This window comes from Bubalus kerabau, chromosome 6 (genome assembly GCF_029407905.1).
Source record: "Bubalus kerabau isolate K-KA32 ecotype Philippines breed swamp buffalo chromosome 6, PCC_UOA_SB_1v2, whole genome shotgun sequence".
Taxonomy (NCBI): domain Eukaryota; kingdom Metazoa; phylum Chordata; class Mammalia; order Artiodactyla; family Bovidae; genus Bubalus; species Bubalus kerabau.
The window spans coordinates 24058911-24081993 of record NC_073629.1 but is presented as its reverse complement, the minus strand read 5'-3'; the positions used below and the strand labels follow the sequence as shown (position 1 = coordinate 24081993).

The 23083-nt window shown below is 44.0% G+C and overlaps 1 long non-coding RNA gene across 1 annotated transcript; it reads left to right on the top strand.

Annotated features, from left to right (window-relative positions):
- Positions 1 to 500: 500 nt before the first annotated feature.
- Positions 501 to 21530, top strand: LOC129656074 (uncharacterized). The gene is made up of 4 exons (XR_008716172.1): positions 501 to 1533; positions 3605 to 3834; positions 6789 to 7126; positions 21342 to 21530. It is a non-coding gene; the product is annotated as an uncharacterized LOC129656074 (long non-coding RNA).
- The last annotated feature ends 1553 nt before the right edge of the window (positions 21531 to 23083 follow it).

Here is a 23083-nt window from a genome sequence, read left to right as displayed (position 1 = left end):
ACTTAGCAGCAGCAGCAGCAGCACTCCCACAGTTGTGACAAGCAAAAATGTGTCCAGACATTGCCAAATGTCCCTGAAGTGTCTTCCTGCTCTGAAGGAATGACACTGACAGTGAGAAATGAGAAACCATGGCAAATGGAACTGAAGATACTTCTGAGTGGCCCAGCCTTCGGTTTACCTAATTAGTTCAGGTACTTAACTCTTCACTTTGCTTATAAATCAGGCCCTACCCACCCCAGTTCCTAGTAACAGCTACTGATTACCTATTGTAGGTATTAAACATAATTTGCATAGTGAGTATAACATGGAGATTAAGCACTTGGCTTTGGTATCAAACAGCCTGGCTCTGCTATTTGCTATGTGACCTGGGGTATTTCTCTCCCATTGTTTCCTCATCTGTGAAGTAAAAGAACAGCACATATGAATCAAACTAAGGTTGTTGTAGGGGCTTTCCAGGTGGCATTAGTGATAAAGAATCCACCTGCCAATGCAGGAGACTCAAGAGATGAGGGTTCCATCCCTGTGTTGGGAAGATCCCCTGAGAAGGAAATGTTAACCCACTCCAGTATTCTTGCCTGGGAAATCCCATGGACAGAGGCGTCTGGCAGGCTATAGTCCATGGGGCTGCAGAGAGTCAGACATGACTGAGTGACTGAGGACTCTTCCACACAGGGTTGTTGTGAGAATTCAATAAATCAGTGCACATGAGGGTTTAGAACTGGGCTGAGGGTATGGAAAATACTCAATAGATGTTTATTGTTATTCTTAACCCTTATCACAGCCCCACAACTTGAGCAACATCACCTCCATTTTAAACACATGGAAGCAAATATTCAGGAAAATCAACTCCAGAATCACACAGCTGCTAAGTTACTTGGCTGACCAGAAGAGGAATCATGACTCAGACTCCAAGCCTGAAGGGTTTTTCATTAAAGCCCAGGCCTGAGTAGAAAATAGGTTAAACCTGGGAGGGAGAAAGAGTTCTCTTTCAGGGATAAAAACTGGAACTTGTCCACTTGGCTTGTTCTATTTGCATGTAGTAATGGAAAGACCCACCAACTAGGCAGTGCAAAAACAGCTTTCAGCACTGCCTAGCTGTGAGAACTTGGGGCAAATCTATCAAACATCCTGAAGCTGTTTACTCATCTGCAAAATGGACACAAAAACACCTGCTCTGAGATCTTCACGGGTGGTGGTCAGAGTGATGTGAGAAAGAGTCTGCAGCAGAGTGCTCTAACACTGTCAAGTGCTTGACAGCTGTGGGCCGGTGCCTCTAAGGCTTTGTCTTTCCTTGGTCACGTCTGGCAGCTCTGCTGAAGTGCGTTCTGCAGGGAGCCCCCACTGTAGGCACTGGGCCTCAGCTGGAAGCCCTGTGGGGGCCCCACTGGCGGGCAGAGATCGGGCCGTTGTCCGCCTGGTTCCAGGGTGGGCAATCTGGGAGGTGACCCCAGTGGGGATGCGGCAGCTGCTGCTTATCTGTAGTCAGTCAGCGACCCGGACAGATGAGGTGTCCGTGGCGACCTTCCTGCCTCAGTGAGTGTGGGAACTCGGGGCTTCCCAGGGCCCAGGGTTGGGAATGTAAACGAAATGGCCCCCGCTGGAGACCAGGCTCGTGTCCTCCCTCCGCTGCCCTAACCAGGAGGAGGCAGGAGAGATCGTGGAGTCTCCTCCATGAGGGTGCAGAGGAAAGAAGCTGGGTCTCTGGGGTACCAGAGTTGCTCTACCTCTTGGCACCATCCTGATGCCCCCAGATCCCAGAGGGGGACGCTTCCTGCCAAAAGTCCCACCACCGCCACTGTTTGTTGTCAACAAGGCAGGGTCAGAAATATAGCACCCCAGTGGAAACTCCTTCCCTCCCTCTTCCCCTCTGTGTTCTGTGGTCAGTCATCTGTGGAGAGCAGGCATCCTGATTCTTTCTAGCAAAAGACAACCAACAAGAGGCTGAGAAATGGTTCCTTCTCAGCCCCCTTTCAACTGTCTGTAGAAGCTGTAGCCTAAGATGGGCCCTTCCCTGTGTGTGTTACTCTTGACTTTGCTTCACTTCTCCATGCCTTTCCTGTGTGTTGGAGTCTTCCTTCAATTCCTTCCAGTTGCCTGCTCAGTATTTCCTCACGCCTCCAGTAGCACTACCCAGAGCAGATCTGTGACAAAATGGCAAAACATTTTAAGTTCGTGCTGGCATCTTCTCACTTCTTTCTTAATCTTCTTCCTCTCCATCTTTCTATTGGCCAGCAGCTAGTCCTCATTTAACAAATGTGCCAGACACCATAAGGGTGCTGGGGATACGGCAGCCAGCAAGTGGGATAAAGTTGATAATTTCTCATTGCTTCCATTCCAGCTGGGGAGAATATCAGACAAGTAGTCTCACAAGGGGCTTCCCCTGTAGCTCAGCAGTAAAGAATCTGCCTGCAATGCAGGAGACGCAGGAGGCCTGGGTTCTATCCCTGGGTCGGGAAGGTCCGCTGGAGAACGCAATGGCTACCCACTCCAGTTGCCTGGAGAATCCCATGGACAGAGGAGCCTGGCAGGGTCCATGGGGTTGCAAAGAGTTGGGCACCACTGAAACAGCTTAGCACACAGCACACATACTCACAGCATACACACTGTGGGGGCCTGTATGAGGAGGTGTGCTGGAAAGCTGCCACAAAGAACTGTTTGTGTTGAGCCTGGAAGCCTAGAGCATGACTCAGGTGAAGGGGCTGGTGAGAAGAAGGAAGCAGGAGGGAAAGAGGACAATATACGTGCAGGCGCTGAGGGAAGGCAGCATTTGCCGAGCCAAAACTGAACAATGCAGCCCCTGTGGTACATGGCTGGTCCTCGTCCCCGCCTTGAGCAGTGCTTTATCTCGAAACACTTCTGCCTACTCACACACCATAAAACTGTCCTGCATGCTCTTCCTCTGAGGCTGGGCTTTTTTCCTTCCACGATTGCAGTGTCAACCGATAATTTCCTAAAATGGCCTTGGAGTCTGGAGACAGATTCTTAACTGAATTCCACTACTTAACCAGACAACCTGAACTTAGCATCTCTGAGCTGTGGTTCGTCATCAGTGATATGGGCCAGCAATGTGCTACTAGAAATGTTTAATAGAGTTTACTCTGTGCCAGGCCCCAATGCTAAGTGGTTTATTGCATTTAATCCTCACAAATTTAATCCTCATGAAGTAGGTAGTATTGTCTTTATCCCTTTCTACCTCTCAAAGGGGAGTCTGAATGTGACACTAATCATGGACGTGCTTTGTAACCATTAACCTGTGTCAGTCACTCAGTCGTGCCTGGCTCTGCGAACCCATGGACTGTAGCCTGCCAGGTTCCTTTGTCCATGGAATTCTCCAGGCAGGAATACTGGAGTGGGTTGCCTTTCTCTTCTCCAGGGGATCTTCCTGACCCAGGGATCAAACCCAGGTCTCCTGCATTGCAGGCAGACTTCCTCACTGTCTGAGCCACCAGGGAAGCAATGAAGGGTTAATACAAAAATGACACAATATTACCATGGTGTTCGCACATGCAATGAATAAATTCATTTGTTAAATGCTATGAGAGTTCTGGGCTATACATATTAGTAATTAAATGAGCATCAACATCTTTTGTGTCTGCCTCCTAAGCAAACCAAACCAAAAGCAGTAGCAGGAACAAAGTGCTGTCATCATCAAAGAGCTAACTGCACATCGTGCCAAACCACTGAATGGAGAATCCACAGATGTGACCCTGAACCTCTGACGTTCACAGCCTGATGACCACCACTGCCCAGAACAAATCTGTAGACCAGAGAGTGAAAGCTCAGAATTAGTTCATGAAGAGACTGATGTTGTGTCAAACCGACTGCCCACCAAGGGTAGGAGTCTTTCAGGGGGCTGAATGAGCTAGGAGAAATCCATAAGCTTACAGCAGAATTCAAAGTTGGGGCTGAAACCAGAAGAGTCTAAGGTTCTTGGTATTCTCCTTAGCATGCATTCCTCTACTTTCTATCACTTTATCATAGCATTTTTCACTCCAAAGCCCAATTCTGGGAAATTATTTATACATGATATACACAGTCATAATAATGACAGATTCTTAAATTGCCAAGTTCTGAAACCATGGATGGTGTGTGTGCATAACAAACTAATATGCATACACATGTGTTTGCATGTGCATGGTTGATGAGTGTAGACATTTGTGAGCCTGCTTGTGAGTATGTGAGCATGGCTTCCTACACTTACATTCCCTCACTTGGCAAGACATGGTGCTCGCTCCTCCTGAGAGCAGCCAGTGTGGGAGGAGAACTGACACCAAAAACAAATGAGGTGAAAGAGGATAACTGCCGTTTGATACTCACAGATCCACATGAAAAGCAATGAATGAGAAAGTCAATGAGCTGAAAATGACTTGAGTACAGGCAACTCCTTGGGATTGCAACCCCTTGATTGTAATAAACATTTTTTTAAACTGCTTTAAAACTTTAACATTCATTTCTCCCCTCAAAATATAGGTAGTCTATCTTGGAAGTTAAGAGTACATTCTGGGTTCAAGCCTAATTTCTTCTTTTTAACGATTTTTTTCATGTGGATAATTTTTAAAGTCCTCTACTGAATTTGTTACAAAGTTGCTTCTGTTTTATGTTTTGGGTTATTTTTTTGGCCATGAAGCATATGGGATCTCAGCTCCCCAGTCAGGGATCAAACCCACACCTCCTGCATTGGATGGCAAAATCTTAACCACTGAACCACCAAGGAAGTTCCCCAAGTCCAGTTTCTATCAGATTCTGCCATTTACTCACTGAATGATATTGGGCAAGTCACAATTCTCCAAACCTCTATTTCTTTACCTCTAGTATGGGAAGAATACTGTTTACCTCAGGGAATTCTTGTGAAGATAAAGGGAAATAAAATGTGGTGAGTGTTTCTGGTGGCATTTTATAGGTTACAATACAGATGTGAAGAGAGGTTAACTTCCTCTTCTGGGCACCCCCACCCCCCACCCCCCAGCTAGTTAGCAGCAGGGCTGGGAAAGCAGTCAGACGTCCCGTCTCTGGCCTAGGGCTCTTTCTACTCAACCACGTGGAGCACCAGCCGCACGCTGAAATAATTTTCAAGTCACAAGTGATTTTGTATGCATAACCTCTTTAGTTTGCTCTTCTCTGCCAAGTCCACACACTAGCAAACTCAGAACTCTGAAGAAATGGTTCATATAGAACCTTCTAGAAAACTAGTCTAGGTCTGAGGTGGCCTGAGGAGACCTAAAGAGCTATATGTGAGAGAAGAAAAAAGACACCGTGTCACACCTCCCTCCACTGGGAACATGTGGATTATTTACTTTGTGAATTGATGTCATGCAATCTTTCATCTCACGTTGGCTACGCTCCACCACTTCCCTCCACCATCAGTGGGTATGTGCTCAAGCAATGTAAACTCAGGAAAGTCATGCAAAACTGGGGAAGTAAACCTGCTTTTTATACCTTTCACCCCAATTCAGCCTCCTCCTCTCTTTCTATTTCACCTCTCAAGCTTTAGAAATCCAGAGATAAATGTGTTTCCAATTATCTTTGTTTCAAGTCCCCTTATGGAAATGATAAAGACTAGGCATTGGGAAGCCTGGGGCTTTAGTTAACATTGGTTAATCATGGGTCTTCAGAAAAATTAGATAAATTCTTCAGGTTTTGGTTCCTCAGCTATAAAATATAAAGAAGAAAAGAACATTGACAGAGTGCCTCCTCTTTGCCAAGTGCCTTCAATTATGTTACTTTAGTCCTTTAAAGGGAGAAGGAAATGGCAACCCACTCCAGTATTCTTGCCTAGAAAATCCTGTGGACAGAGGAGCCTGGTGGGTTGCTGTCCATAGGGTCACTCAGAGTCAGACATGACTGAAGTGACTTAGCATGCATGTATGCATTGGAGAAGGAAATGGCAACCCACTCCAGTATTCTTGCCTGGAGAATCCAGGGACAGAGGAGCCTGGTGGGCTGCAGTCTATGGGGTTGCACAGAGCCGGACATGACTGAAGCAACTTAGCAGCAGCAGCAGCAGTCCTTTAATAAAAAACAAAACCCTGGATAAAAATTCTGATCTGCATTATGCAAATGAGAAGATAAAGGGGCAGAGAAGCTAAGTAAACTGGCCCAGGTCCAGGTGGCAAAGAGACTCTGAGATGAAAATTGAATCTAGGACCATCTGATTGCAAATTTTATGCTTGTGCTGATAATCTGATACAATCTGTAATTTGTGTTAGTCCCTAAGTCATGTCCAGCTCTTTGCAACTCCATGGATGGTAGCTTGCCAGGCTCCTCTGTCCATGGAATTCTCCAGGCAAGAATGCTGGAGTGGGTTGCCATTCTCTTCTCCAGGGGATCTTCCTGACCCATGGATTGAACCCAGGTCTCCTGAATTGCAAGCAGATTCTTTACTATCTCAGCTACCAGAGAAGTCCTCACAATCTGTAATGCTCCTTCCCATTCTAATACGATGCTGTTCTGTGATCATAGTTAATCAATCAATAGTTGTCTGAGTTTGTCACAGTAAGTCATTCCTTTATGCCTTGAGATCTTATTCTGAGTAGGCAGAGGACCTGAGATTTACTACAGCTATTTGGTCAGCTGTGCACTTTAATTTTATAAAAAGTAATTTTATTCCTGTCAATGGAAATTTGATACTTACCTTCATCTTAAATGCTTCTACCAACAAGAAAAGCATTTCCTTGGAAGACCTTCCCTTCCTTGTAGCTTAATATTTATATAAAAGACTTTACCTTCAATTATTGAAGTGTGTATTAAGAAATTGAAGCTATTTCTTATTTATCTATAATATTTAAAAGATTCTAACACATACGGAATCAGCAAGTAATATGAAGGGTACTTGATTCCCGAGTATACTGGTGTGGAGCACAGATGCAGAGGTCCCAGCCTCTCACCACTGCAAGGAGATCTGCCCTTAACCCTCCTTATCTCAAGTGCCTCTGAAGCTGGACTCAAAGAAGAACTTCACACGTTTCAGCTGTAACTTCACTGCATGAAGGCTGGGAGAAGAAAGTACACTGGAGTGCACTTCACTCTGCAGGAGGAGAGACACCTGTTTCAACTGCATCTTCACTGCATGATGGCTGAGAGAGCAAAGAATAGTGGAGTGCACGTCACTCTACAGGAGGAGAGACAGGTAAATTGTTTCCTATTCCTTTTGTCGTCAGCCAGCTATATCATCAAGCCTAGTTCTTTCACATTTTTGTTATGCTTTTTAAAGGTAAGATGATGTGTATTTGTTGTTGACTCCTAAGGCTAGTCCAGTGCCTAACATACAGTATATACTCAATAACTACGTGTTTAAAAAATGAACTGGACAAGGCAAGGGAATAAGGAAGACAGTTAGGGGGAACAAGGCCATCACTTTCTGGAGTTATTTCTCCACTGATCTCCAGTACCATGTTGGGCAACTACTGACCTGGGGAGTTCCTCTTTCAGTATTCTATCATTTTGCCTTTTCATACTGTTCATGGGGTTCTCAAGCCAAGAATACTGAAGTGGTTTGCCATTCCCTTCTCCAGTGGACCGCATTCTGTCAGATCTCTCCATCATGACCCGCCCGTCTTGGGTTGCCCCATGGGCATGGCTTAGTTTCATTGAGTTAGACAAGGCTGTGGTCCTACTGTGATTAGATTGACTAGTTTTCTGTGAATATGGTTTCAGTGTGTCTGCCCAAGGAGTACGTCAAGGCTGTATATTGTCACCCTGCTTATTTAACTTCTATGCAGAGTACATCATGAGAAACGCTGGACTGGAAGAAACACAAGCTGGAATCAAGATTGCCGGGAGAAATATCAATAACCTCACATATGCAGATGACACCACCCTTATGGCAGAAAGTCAAGAGGAACTAAAAAGCCTCTTGATGAAAGTGAAAGTGGAGAGTGAAAATTTTAGCTTAAAGCTCAACATTCAGAAAACGAAGATCATGGCATCCAGTCCCATCACTTCATAGGAAATAGATGGGGAAACAGGGGAAACACTGTCAGACTTTATTTTTTGGGGCTCTAAAATCACTGCAGATGGTGACTGCAGCCATGAAATTAAAAGACGCTTGCTCCTTGGAAGGAAAGTTATGACCAACCTAGATAGCATATTAAAAAGCAGAGACATTACTTTGCCAACAAAGGTCCATCTAGTCAAGGCTATGATTTTTCCTGTGGTCATGTATGGATGTGAGAGTTGGACTGTGAAGAAAGCTGAGCGCCGAAGAATTGATGCTTTTGAACTGTGGTGTTGGAGAAGACTCTTGAGAGTCCCTTGGACTGCAAGGAGATCCAACCAGTCCATTCTGAAGGAGATCAGCCCTGGGATTTCTTTGGAAGGAATGATGCTGAAGCTGAAACTCCAGTACTTTGGCCACCTCATGCGAAGAGTTGACTCATTGGAAAAGACTCTGATGCTGGGAGGGATTGGGGGCAGGAGGAGAAGGGGACGACAGAGGATGAGATGGCTGGATGGTATCACTAACTCAATGGACGTGAGTCTGAGTGAACTCCGGGAGTTGGTGATAGACAGGGAGGCCTGGCGTGCTGCGATTCATGGGGTCGCAAAGAGTCAGACATGATTGAGCGACTGAACTGAAGGCCATCACTGGGGGCTTCCCTGGTAGCTCAGTGGTAAAGAATCCGCCTGCAATGCAGGAGACACAGGTTCAATCCCTGGGTTGGGAAGATCTCCTGGAGAAGGAAATGGCAACCCACTACAGTATTCTTGCCTAGGGAATTCCATGGACAGAGGAGCCTGGTGGCCTACAGTCCATGGGGTCACAAGGGTTGGACATGACTTAGCAACTAAACCTCTACCACCACCACCACCACAAGGCCATCACTGGATTAGATGTTAACCAGCAATTTAAATCTATTTAAATCATGAGACAGAAGTTCCTTAAGAGCAGTGACTATTTTGCTCATCTTTGTGTTCCTAGAATTTAATCATAAAATAAGGGCTCAGACATTTCTATGAAATTAAATTGTTTTTAGGGAGTCCTATGACAGTCCAGTAAAGAAACACCCTAGAGGACAATATGGTGGGGGGATGACAAAAGGCGAAGAGATTTGAAGGTGGCAATGATAAGGACAATAACAATGATCACAAAATCAAAACTTGGTGCTGGTGGAAGATCAGGTGCTCCTGAAAAGGAATGATGCTAGTGCTGGTGAGACTGCAACAAACATTATCCAGGGAAGGGTCGTGGTGTCTGTGTCCAGCACTTTCTGCTTCTCCGGGGCTGCCAAAGTAGGGTTCATTCACACTGGTACTTTGGGGAAAGTGATCCCTCAATATTCTCCTCCATTATGTCACCCAAATATTGTAACTCTCACTGTTCAGGTTGTTTTTTCTCTTTTCCTGGTCTCCTATGCAGCCAGTTCCCAGATATATGATCCAGGATGAGTTCCAATGGCTGCCCTCTGCAACACAGTACCACATCCCTCTTCCTCTCCAATGACAACTTTTCACCAGAGGGTTGGACAGAGGATTTTATTAAACCCACGAGTCCTTCTCTCCTTGCCCTATCCTTCTAAAGCGAGCCATGCTTAGTAATTCCAAGGTGATTTCCTATTCTACGCTGTGACCGACAACTTTTCCTAAAGAGAAGAAAACCATCTTTTTTCATCTTTAGCAGGACACCTCTGGTTAAGAGGGCATCTTGTTATGTAAGATGCCCAGGGAGGGAGAACAGGGGATGGAGTTATGCTTCATAGATTTCTGGTTGTGGAGTCAATGTAGGAATTGACCCCAATTCCTACAAAGCTGGCAAGAATAGGAATAAATTTATGGCTTTGGTGAAGGGTGAGTAAGACTGGTTTTAAGTCTGGAGGGAGTAGTATCCCACATAGATGAATAAGACAGGAAATATTCTTGAACGGAGCAAAAATGTTGGAAACATTTGGATGAGAAAACTGAGAATAAAGAAATGCAGAGAACTTTAAAGTCCACATTGAAGGTTTTGGAAGATAATAATAACTAACATATCTACCCAGCACTCCTCTAAACTCTTCAGGTATACTATTGTATTTAATCTTCGCAGCAAGTCTAGTTGGTAGATACTAGTTTTAGTCTCATTTCATAGAAGGGAAAATAAAGGTATCAACCTATGGAGTAAGTTACCCATGGCTACATACAACTAGATGGTAAAGAAAGCTGGAATTTGAAACTTAAGCAGTACCCAAATCTCACATTTATTCAGTTTACATCTTGGGTTATCCCAGGAGACCTAAAGAACTATGAGTGAGAGGAAAAAAAATATCCTGTCACACCTCAGCATCTGCCTGCAGTGCGGGAGACCTGGGTTCTATCCCTGGGTCGGGAAGATCCCCTGGAGAAGGAAATGGCAACCCACTCCAGTATTCTTGCCTGGAAAATCCCATGGATGGAGGAGCTTGGTGGGCTACAGTCCACGGGATCACAAAGAGTTGGACACGACTGAGCAACTTCACTTTCACTTTCACACCTCCTGCAGTTGTCGACATGTAGATTATTTACTTTTTGAACTGATGTGACACAGTCTTTAATCCCACATTTTTTATACACATTCTTCCCATACATACTGTAAGTGTGTATACACTGTGGTATTTATATATTCTAATACAATTTGCCAGCAGTCTTCGGGATCACAAGCTGATGCCTCGTTATTACCTCTAGCTTCTGTATGGTTTCCACCAGCTGTTCCTGTGAGGAAATGAGCCAGTCCTTCCATTTCACAGATGGTGAAAGTGGTTTAGAGGAGGTCAATGGCTGGAGCAAGGTCATAGATCAAGTTAGCAGCATTTGGCTTAAATCAGGATCCATAATCTCTGGGCCTCCACCCAGGTCCTCAGAGGGTCTGCCCGTCCCGGGGCCCAGGCCACATTCCAAATTGGGTAATACGGTGCACTCTGCCTGTCTGAAATTCCCCTTGTGGTTTTGCTCACATCTGGTGTTTTTCACTTCTCTTTCTAAACACGTGCTTTGATCCTATTGCTGCTACAGCAGAAACATGTCCATAGTTCCAAGGAGCATAGTTAATTTAGTGAGGGTGAAAGATACTCCTCTCAACAGGACTTCTAAAAATAAACAGTATCAGCGCCTCACATGTCATGCTTGAAGCACTTCCCGGAAACCTCCACATTTAGTCTCTTCTTCATAGTGGTTCTATAGCCCCCAACCTCTAATGTGCCTGGACTCCTAGCTTTCAGGCTCTTCTCAATTGCCCAGTAGGTCTGAAATCTTGTGTTTTTCTTCCTCTTGGTCATTCTCAGAGTAGACAAGATGTCTTCCATGAGAGTTCTGTGGTCATATTTCTCCATCGGTTCACACACTCTGAGCTGGGAGCTATGTGTATTTACTTTCAGAGCGCCTTATCTATAACTAGCTTTTCTGTTTTATTTATTTTATCAAACTTTGTTATTCCTTTTGCCTCCTACCTTATCTTCATAAGTCTGTTTCTTAATTATAAAAGCATTTTTCCATTACATTAAAAATTTTGGGTAAATAAAGAATAAGAAAAAAATCCACAATCCTCTTACCCTAACATAACCACTATTAACTATTTGGTGTTCTTCCAGGCTTATTTTCCTTGTGTGTGTGTGTGTGTGTCTGTATTTTTTGTTTGTATATTTATTTTTACATTGCCAGATCATAATTAAATGCAATGTTTGTGTTGTCTTTTCACTAATATTATAACTGTTTTCCCATGTTGCTACATAATCTTGCAAATATAAAGTGAAAGAAGATATGTAGGTTTTCACCAGAGGAGCAGAAAAAAGCCATCAGTGACCTCCCATAAAAGCATGAATTGTGAACATCATTTGTGGGGAAACAATGTTTCCCTAAATTGCTGGGATTTTGAATCAGAATAGCAAAGACCCAGCTTGAGTACAAAGAAGCAAAAACCCCTCCATTTTTGGAGGCCAATGATTAATTTGAATTCATAAATGGCTAAATTGAAGATTGAAGACAACTCACCCTCTCTGCTCAGATGAGTCAAGTGAAAGAAAGTGAAAGTGTCAGTGGCTCAGTCATGTCAGACTCTTTGGAACCTCATGGACTCTTTGAGAGCTCAGGGACTGTAGCCCACCAGGCTCCTCTGTCCATGGAATTTTCCAGGCAAGAATACTGGAGTGGGTTGCCATGCCCTCCTCCAGGGGATCTTCCCCACCAGAGATTGAACTCTGTCTGGTCTTCTGCATTGCAGGCAGATTCTTTACCATCTGAGCCACCAGGGAAGCCTTCAGATAATTCAGAAGCAAAGCTAAAGGTTTTAGTAATATCATTCTGAACAGTCTCCAGAAAAGAATGTCTTATCACAGATCTGATAGAAAGGGAACATTTGGAGAACGACCCTCCTTGGGAAAGAACATCTTCCCGTGGGCTGTGGAAAGCTGTAAGTTGCATTGCCCACACCATTCCTGGAGTGTTTTCAGAGAAGAAATGAGGAGGCAGAATGTTCTTTCTATTGGAGGGAATTGTTTGGTTTCCTGACAATGTTTTCTACTTTATCCTGGTCCCTCTTTCTTTTTCATTGCCCCCTGGGATAAGGATCCCATGGGGATCTGAGACATGTCACCCCAAGTAGACTGTTATCCTCATTTAATCAATCTTACTTCAATCAGCCTTCCACCTTCTCTTGTTTTTTTTTTTTTTTTTTAATAGATTGATGTTTTGAAATTTATTTACTTTTGGCTGCACTGGGTCTTCCTTCCTGCATGGGCTTTCTCTGGCTGTGGAGAGCGTAGGCTACTCTCCAGTTGCAGGGTGCGGGCTTCTCATTGTGGTGGCTTCTCTTGCTGCAGAGCATGGACTCTAGGGTGAGCAGGCTCCAGTAGTTGTGAAGCATAAGCTTAGTTACCCTGCAGCACATGGAATCTTCCTGGACCAAGGACTGAACCCATGTCCCCTGCACTGGCAGATGGATTCTTAACCACTGGACCACCAGGGAAGTCCCTTCTCTTGCTTTTCTTTGCTAACCCTCCCAGGCCCAAGGCATCCAGTTAACTCCCCACACCCACCCTTCTCACACTCAGAGACCAGTGCTTAGCAGCATCCATGTGTTCTGCTTAGTAGCCTTGGCAAAGCCTCTTGATAAGAACTGAGCAGTCCCCTAATGATGAACACAAGAACCACAGGCTATCATGCCTGGCTTTACTTCTTTGGAGTTGCTGTCCCTAGTCTAGTGACACCAACGGACCTACTGTGTGTCAGACACTTAATTCTTACAACAATCTTAGAAGATTGATAGGGCTTTTCTCAAATTACAGATGAAGCTATGGAAGCTAGACGATTTGTCTGTGTAATAATACATAGTATTGCAGAGATATACAAGAATTGAGAAAATAGCTAAAGGTGCAGGGAAAGTACAAAGCAAAATTACTCATCATCTACCTTCCCAAATAACTGCCATTAGTGCTGGAGAAGACTCCTGAGAGTCCCTTGGACTGCAAGGAGATCCAACCAGTCCATTCTAAAGGAGATCAGTCCTGGGTGTTCATTGAAAGGACTGATGTTGAAGCTGAAACTCCAGAACTTTGGCTACCTCATGCGAAGAGTTGACTCATTGGAAAAGGCTCTGATGCTGGGAGGGATTGGGGGCAGGAGGAGAAGGGGATGACAGAGGATGAGATGACTGGATGGCATCACTGACTTCATGGATGTTGAGTTTGAGTGAACTCCGGGAGATGATGATGGACAGGGAGGCTGGGCGGGCTGCGATTCATGGGGTCACAAAGAGTCGGACACGACTGAGCGACTGAACTGAACTGAACTGAACTTTAGTATATATTTTCTTTTATTTGCATGTGTGCATTTGTGAGAGACAGAGAGAAGGAGAATCCCTAATATATATGAGTTTGCTTTGTTTAACGAAATCGGGATTATACTATCTCTATTAGTTTACTAAGGCTATCACAAATTGAAAGGCTTAAACAACAGAAATGTATTCTCTCGTGGCCCTGGAGGCTAAAAATCTAAGATGAAGGTATTGGCAGAGTTGGTTCCTGCTGGGATCAGGAGGGAGACTCTGTTCTAGGCCTTCGCCCTGGCGTCTGGTCATTTTCTGCAATCCCTGCTGTTCCTCAGCTTCTGCTGTCAGTCTCTGCCTTCATCTTCACATGGCCTTCTTCCCGAGTCCATGTTTGTCTCTCCACATTGTGTTGTTTCTATAGTAACAGCGGTTATAGTGGAATAGGGACCCACCCTACCCCAATATGACCTCACTTCAACTCCAATAATTACTTTCATGATGACCATTCTTGCAAATAAGGTCACATTCTGAGGTGCAGGGGTATGACTTCAATATATGCATTGAGGGTTGTATAGTGATTTACCTAAATATCTACCTTTAACTAAAACTCCACACATAGCAACTACTTATACCATATTTTATCTTACTTTATTATTTTTACTTACCATTATATTCAGAACATTTTCCAGAACAGGTACATTTTTGTCAAGGAAAGGGACTAGAATATGCAGAGGGTACCTGTGGGCAGGGAGAGGGGACCTGAGGGGACACCTCATGAGGAGGATCCCAAAGCCGTGGGGAGAAGGCAGGAGATGAAAAGAGCAGATGGAAAGCAGAGGAGAGCAATCTGAACACTGACCAGCATCACGGTTTGCCTGCCTCTCAGGTTTTCTGAGAGCTTTTCAGAAATATATGTTAGAAAGGGAAAGCTGCCAGGACCGCCCAGTCTCCCCCAAGATCAGTTCCCCACCAGGTACCAGGGTCCAGCTTGGAAGAGATCCTGGAAGGAGGACTCAGAAGGAAGCACAGACAGCAGCACCAAGAAGGTGTGAGTGTGAAGGCAGGTTTGGAAGGTGGGTGTAGATTTTTCAACTAGGAAGCACTGTAACATGATAGGCTTCCCTGGTGGCTCAGAATCTGCCTGCATTGCAGGAGACACGGGTTTAATCCCTGGGTCAGGAAGACCCCCTGGAGAAGTGAATGGCTACCCACGTCAGTATGTTTGCCTGGAGAATCCCAAGGACAGAGGAGCCTGGAGGGCTACAGTCCATGGGGTCGCAAGGGGTCAGACACAACTGAGCGACTAATGCTAAAGCATGATAATTAGGAAGTCCTACATAGAGTCAGATAAATGTATTTTCAAATTCTAGCTCTGACACTTATTTTCCTGTAAGGTCTTGGGTACTATTACTCAGTCTTTCTAAGTTTCAGTTTCCTTGTCTGATAAATAGGGGTTGAATCAGGATTGATGTGACAATAAAAACATGGTGACGTATGTAAAGTACTTACTGTAGTTCAGTTCAGTTCAGTTCAGTTCAGTTGCTCAGTCGTGTCCTACTCTTTGCGACCCCATGAATCACAGCACACCAGGCCTCCCTGTCCATCACCATCTCCCGGAGTTCACTCAGACTCACGTCTATTGAGTCGGTGATGCCATCCAGCCATCTCATCCTCTGTCATCCCCTTCTCCTCCTGCCCCCAATCCCTCCCAGCATCAGAGTCTTTTCCAATGAGTCAACTCTTCGCATGAAGTGGCCAAAGTACTGGAGTTTCAGCTTTAGCATCATTCTTTCCAAAGAACACCCAGGACTGATCTCCTTTAGGATAGACTAGTACTTGGCATGAAAAAATTCATTCATTCAACAAATATTTAGTATCTACTGTTCAAGGGACTATGTGGAAATGCTAAATATAAGATGGTAAACAAAACTGACACAGTTCCAGTCCTCATGGAATTTATACTCTAAGGTGAAAAGTAGACATTAAAGCAAATCAACATACAACATAGGGTTGTGATTATAAACTGCATAAATACTTCGAAGGAAAAAATGATTCTAAGACAGAGAAAATGAGAAAATTGATTTAGTTTTGGAGGGTTGGCAATTTAAGGAGGAGTTAGGGAGGCAATTCAGGAGGAGTAGTCTGAGGAAGTGATAGTAAGCTGAGACCTAAAAGCTGAGCTGGAAATAGACAGATGGAGGGGTGGGGTGGGTGGGGAAGAGCATCCCAGGTAGAGGGAAGAGGCTCTAAGGCAATAAGAGCTGGGTGCTTTAAAGGAACTGAAAGAAACAGCCATGTAACCAGAGTGTAGTGAACAAGGGTACACACGAGGAGGGACACCGACAAGACCAGATCATGCCGGGGGTCAGTGCATCTCTGGGTTAGCCTGTTCTTCAGAAGAGGATGGATGAGAAGACAGCCAAAGAGAGGATAAGAGAGGTGGGAAAACCAGAAGTCTGAGAGTTAAGGGGAGGAGGAAGGGAATCAAGAGAGAGGCTGAGGCAGAGAGACAGAGACAAAGAGCCAGCAGGAGAAGATTTTAAAAGTCAAAGGCTTAGAGAGATAGAAGAGGATGAAGACCAGATAGGACCAAGAGGGTTTAGCAGGTAGGAAGTCTTGAGCCTTCTGAGGCAGCAGGCTCAGCGAGATGGTCAGAGTGAAAGCCAGGTTGCACAGGGTGAAGAAGCAGCATGCGGTGAGGAAATAAAGGAAGTCAGCATGTGTTCTTTTTAGAAGTATTGTGATGAAGGAAAAGAGAAAGTAGGGCTGCTAGCTAAAGTGAGAATTTCTTCCTTCTTAATTTTAGATGGGTAACTTTTGAGCATTTTTCTGGGCTGAGCAGAAGGATCCAATAGAGAGAGACTGAAAACAGGAAAAGAGGATTGAGTCAGCTTTCAAGAGACCCATGGGTATTTAGCAACTGAAGGCGGCAGACTCTGGTGTCTTAATGGGCCACACACCTAAATAATGCGATTTCAGTGATAGAGGTGGTTAATCAAACTCTGTAGAAAGCATTTCCATGTTTTCTTTAAAATTGTAAATCAAAATAGTCATATTTTTAAAATTTTGGATTGTAAGGCAATAGGCATTTAAAGTCTCAAGAAATGTATCTTCAGACACAATTAAGAATTTATTCCACTGACATTTTTAGTGCTATTAATGTCTCCCTTAATGGAATGCTGTTTTTATTTTCTAATTTGGTAGAATTCTTTCTTTGCAACTACCTGGATCATCTCCTTGGGTCAAAGCCCTCCTAGGTCAGTCCCAGATTTCAGGTCAGCTGGGCATCAACAGCTCTTTTTAAAATCATTGTCATAATTTCCCAGTTGTTTATAACTTTTTGCCTTTTCATACGGTTCATGGGGTTCTCAAGGCAAGAATACTGAGGTGGTTTTCCATTCACTTTTCCCTGCCTCAAGGCTTCCCTGATGGCTCAGTTGGTAAAGAATCCACCTGCAATGCAGATGACCCCTGTTAGATTCCTGGATAGGGAAGATCCACTGGAGAAGGGATAAGGCTACCCACTCCAGTATTCTGGCCTAGAGAATTCCATGATCTGTATAGTCCATGGGGTCACAAAGAGTCAGACACGACTGAGTAGCTTTCACTTTGACTTTTCCATGCCTCAAAAAGAGATGAAAAGGCAATGGCCTTGCTGGGTGGATGGGCTCAAGAAACAAGTTTCACTTTACTTTCCCAGCTTCCTTCTCAGCTGAGAATGATGCCCATTCTTCACCTCAACTCCTCCTTTTTCCATACAGCAGAAGACAAAAGATGAATTACTGATTTTTATTAATTATGTCAAAATTTAATATGCACATAGTTTAAAGAATTGAATAGTTCTGCATTACTAAATAGCATTTCCCCAGTCCATATCCCCCCATTTCTCACCCCGCAGAGGAAATAATTTCAAATGCTTTAAATAAAACTTTTTTGTCTCCATATCTCTGAATAACTACTTCTTAATTTTTTTAATCTAATCACTTTCTACTGTAGGAAATGGGGATTTAGTTTTCACGCCTTCCATAGCATATACATAGTCTTGCCCTGTGGCTCAGTGGTAAAGAAACCACCTGCCCATGCAGGAGATGGGGTTTGATCCTTGAGTCAGAAAGATCCCCTGGAGGAGGAAATGGCAACCCAGTCCAGTATTCTTGCCTGGGGAATTCCATGGACAGAGGAGCCTGGCAGGCTACAGTCATGGGGTTGCAAAAGAGTCAGACATGACTTCAGTGACTAAACAACAACATAACACACACACATATATTTCCTGAACTTATATACCTATATCATTTTTAGAGTGATACGCATATTTATATTCAGTTCAGTTCAGTTCAGTCGCTCAGTCGTGTCCAACTCTTTGCGACCCCATGAATCACAGCACACCAGGCCTCCCTGTCCATCACCATCTCCCAGAGTTCACTCAGACTCACGTCCATCAAGTCAGTGATGCTATCCAGCCATCTCATCCTCTGTCATCCTCTTCTCCTCCTGCCCCCAATCCCTCCCAGCATCAGAGTCTTTTCCAATGAGTCAACTCTTCGCATGAGGTAGCCAAAGTACTGGAGTTTCAGCTTTAGCATCATTCCTTCCAAAGAAATCCCAGGGCTGATCTCCTTCAGAATGGACTGGTTGGATCTCCTTGCAGTCCAAGGGACTCTCAAGAGTCTTCTCCAACACCACAGTTCAAAAGCATCAATTCTTCAGCACTCAGCCTTCTTCACGGTCCAATTCTCATCCATACATGACCACAGGAAAAACCATAGCCTTGACTAGACGGACCTTTGTTGGCAAAGTAATGTCTCTGCTTTTTAATATGCTATCTAGGTTGGTCATAACTTTCCTTCCAAGGAGTAAGCATCTTTTAATTTCATGACTGCAGTCACCATCTGCAGTGATTTTGGAGCCCAAAAAAATAAAGTCTGACACTGTTTCCACTGTTTCCCCATCTATTTCCCATGAAGTGATGGGACCGGATGCCATGATCTTCATTTTCTGAATGTTGAGCTTTAAGCCAACTTTTTCACTCTCCACTTTCACTTTCATCAAGAGGCTTTTTAATTCCTCTTCACTTTCTGCCATAAGGGTGGTGTCATCTGCATATCTGAGGTTACTGATATTTCTCCCGGCAATCTTGATTCCAGCTTGTGTTTCTTCCAGTCCAGCGTTTCTCATGATGTACTCTACATAGAAGTTAAATAAGCAGGGTGACAATATACAGCCTTGACGTACTTCTTTTCCTATTTGGAACCAGTCTGTTGTTCCATGTGCAGTTCTAAGTGTTGCTTCCTGACCTGCATACAAATTTCTTAAGAGGCAGATCAGGTGGTCTGGTATTCCCATCTCTTTCAGAATTTTCCACAGTTTATTGTGATCCACACAGTCAAAGGCTTTGGCATAGTCAATAAAGCAGAAATAGATGTTTTTCTGGAACTCTCTTGCTTTTTCCATGATCCAGTGGATGTTGGAAATTTGATCTCTGGTTCCTCTGCCTTTTCTAAAACCAGCTTGAACATCAGGAAGTTCACGGTTCACATATTGCTGAAGCCTGGCTTGGAGAATTTTGAGCATTACTTTACTAGTGTGTGAGATTAGTGCAATTGTGCGGTAGTTTGAGCATTCTTTGGCATTGCCTTTCTTTGAGGTTGGAATGAAAACTGACCTTTTCCAGTCCTGTGGCCACTGCTGAGTTTTCCAAATTTGCTGGCATATTGAGTGCAACACTTTCACAGCATCATCTTTCAGAATTTGAAATAGCTCAACTGGAATGCCATCACCTCCACTAGCTTTGTTCGTAGTGATGCTTTCTAAGGCCCACTTGACTTCACATTCCAGGATGTCTGGCTCTAGGTCAGTGACCACACCATCGTGATTATCTGGGTCGTGAAGATATTTTTTGCACAGTTCTTCTGTGTATTCTTGCCATCTCTTCTTAATATCTTCTGCTTCTGTTAGGTCCATACCATTTCTGTCCTTTATTGACTCCATCTTTGCATGAAATATTCCCTTGGTATCTCTAATTTTCTTGAAGAGATCTCTAGTCTTTCCCATTCTGTTGTTTTCCTATATTTCTTTGCATTGATCGCTAAAGAAGGCTTTCATATCTCTTCTTGCTATTTTTTGGAACTCTGCATTCAGATGCTTATATCTTTCCTTTGCTCCTTTGCTTTTCACTCCTCTTCCTTTCACAGCTATTTGTAAGGCCTCCCCAGACAGCCATTTGGCTTTTTTGCATTTCTTTTCCATGAGGATGGTCTTGATCCCTGTCTCTTGTACAATGTCACGAACCTCATTCCATAGTTCATCAGGCACTCTATCTATCAGATCTAGGCCCTTAAATCTATTTCTCACTTCCACTGTATAATCGTAAGGGATTTGATTTAGGTCATACCTGAATGGTCTAGTGGTTTTCCCTACTTTCTTCAATTTCAGTCTGAATTTGGTAATAAGGAGTTCATGATCTGAGCCACAGTCAGCTCCTGGTTTTGTTTTTGCTGATTGTATAGAGCTTCTCCATCTTTGGCTGCAAAGAATAGAATCAATCTGATTTTGATGTTGACCATCTGGTGATGTCCATGTATAGAGTCTTCTCTTGTGTTGTTGGAAGAGGGTGTTTCCTATGACCAGTGCATTTTCTTGGCAAAAGTCTATTAGTCTTTGCCCTGCTTCATTCCATATTCCAAGGCCAAATTTGCCTGTTACTCCAGGTGTTTCTTGACTTCCTACTTTTGCATTCCAGTCCCCTATAATGAAAAGGACATCTTTTTTGGATGTTAGTTCTAAAATGTCTTGTAGGTCTTCATATAACCGTTCAACTTCAGCTTCTTCAGCATTACTGGTTGGGGCATAGACTTGGATTACTGTGATATTGAATAGTTTGCCTTGGAAACGAACAGAGATCATTCTATCATTTTTGAGATTGCATCCAAGTACTGCATTTTGGACTCTTTTGTTGACCATGATGGCCACTCCATTTCTTCTGAGGGATTCCTGCCCGCAATAGTAGATATAATGGTCATCTGAGTTAAATTCACCTATTCCAGTCCATTTTAGTTCGCTGATTCCTAGAACGTCGACATTCACTCTTGCCATCTCTTGTTTGACCACTTCCAATTTGCCTTGATTCATGGACCTGACATTCCAGGTTCCTATGCAATATTGCTCTTTACAGCATCAGACCTTGCTTCTATCACCAGTCACATCCACAGCTGGGTATTCTTTTTGGTTTGGCTCCATCCCTTCATTCTTTCTGGAGTTATTTCTCCACTGATCTCCAGTAGCATATTGGGCACCTACTGACCTAGGGAGTTCCTCTTTCAGTATCCTATCATTTTGCCTTTTCATACCGTTCATGGGATTCTCAAGGCAAGAATATTGAAGTGGTTTGCCATTCTCTTCTCCAGTGGACCACATTCTGTCAGATCTTTCCACCATGATCCGCCCATCTTGGGTTGCCCCAAGGGCATGGCTTAGTTTCATTGAATTAGACAAGGCTGTGGTCCTAGTGTGATTAGATTGACTAGTTTTCTGTGAGTATGGTTTCAGTGTGTCTGCCCTCTGATACCCTCTTGCAACACCTACTGTCTTACTTGGGTTTCTCTTACCTTGGGCGTGGGGTATCTCTTCACAGCTGCTCCAGCAAAGCGCAGCCATTGCTCCTTACCTTGGACGAGGGGTATCTCCTCACCACCGCCCTTCCTGACCTTCAACGTGGGATAGCTCCTCTAGGCCCTCCTGCACCCGCGCAGCCACAGCTCCTTGGACGTGGGGTTGGTCCTCGCAGCCGCCGCCCCTAGCCTTGGGCGTGGGGTTGCTCCTCCATTACTTTCGACCAAATAAATTCTATTCACACCTGTGTTATGTAATAAGTTATGATCATTTTCCTGAAAAACATTTTGCTTCCTCTGGAGTTAATAATTGCCTAGATTTCCTACATGTGTCACTAATTTAATCCCTACTTTTCTCTAGGTGTTTAAGTCTCCTCACAATGTTTTCAAACATTGTTTTCAAACAAATTGATATCCAATGAATTTCATCTTAAAGAGAGTTTTTCTGGAGCCTCCTGATCTGCTTCTATCTGGGCTGATCCATCTCTAGACTTGCTGGACATCTGGGATCTCCTGTCACCACATAGTAGAGATTCCCTTCACCTCTCATTTTGGAAGCTCTAGTTCTTGGATTCCATCTCTTCTTTTTTGGCTGGCTCCATTGTTTGGCTGGAGCACATCCTCCAGTAGTTTCCTAAGAAAGAGTGCAGAAAAGATTGAACAACTTCCATCAATGTCCTTCCCATGTTCTCTCGGTACCTACCATATCCATGTATTCTAAATCACCAGCATAATGGCTCTTTTCCTGAGGGCTTTTTCTGGCCAATGAAAGTTTGCTCAGGAAAGAAAGAAAGAAAGTGAAGTCGCTCAGTCATGTCCAACTAACTCTTTGCAACCCCATGGACTGTAGCCTACCAGGCTCCTCCGTCCATGGGGTTTTCCAGGCAAGAATACTGGAGTGGGTTACCATTTCCTTCTCCAGGAGATCTTCCCAACCCAGGGTTTGAGCCCAGGTCTCCTGCATTGTAGGCAAATGCTTTACTGTCTGAGCCACCAAGGAAGTCTCATGGAAGTGTTGGTAAAATAACCCCCTTCTCCCTAGGAGCAGCCCTTAATCAATGACTGGTGAGAATTGACAGATAAATATCCCAGTCTCCTGAGCCCTGAGTTGGGGTAACTTTGAGGTAAGATTTCTACACTGGCCTCCCCGAGTTCCCCAAAGGAATCAAGTTCCAGCTATTCACAGTAACTTGCTGGATATATTGGTTTCCTTGTTTCACTTCCCTACTGCCCTTCAGGTGTTTGCTGGGATCATCTCCCAGTTAAACTACTTTTGCTCTTTATCTTTTATTTCCCATATCTTATCTGTTTGCTTTATTTTTTACTTTCCAAATCTCCTATTGAGCTTTTTTAAATTTCTGCAATCATATTTCAATTTCTCAGATCTGGCTTTTGTTTTCTAAATGTTCCTTTACAATGAAATAGCCTTCCATTCTTATTACATATGTGCACTCTCCCCTCTTATCTCTCTGAGGATATTGATAATTTTGTGTTTTCTTGCTCTCTTAGAGATGCTGCTGTTTCCCAGTGATCTTTAGGGCATTTCTCTCCCACGTCAGGCTCCCAGATAACACTTTCCTGTCTCCTGACTGTACACCGGCATTGTACAACCTATGTAAGGGAAGAAGGCAAGGGGTCTCTAGGTAATTGTTTTTTTCAGTACATTGTCCTTTCACACATCTGTGTCTGGTCCTCCCTCCGTCTTGCTCTCCCATGGGAGGCAGGAGACAAGTGTCCCCATCTCTAACCCCCGCAGGGTGAAGCA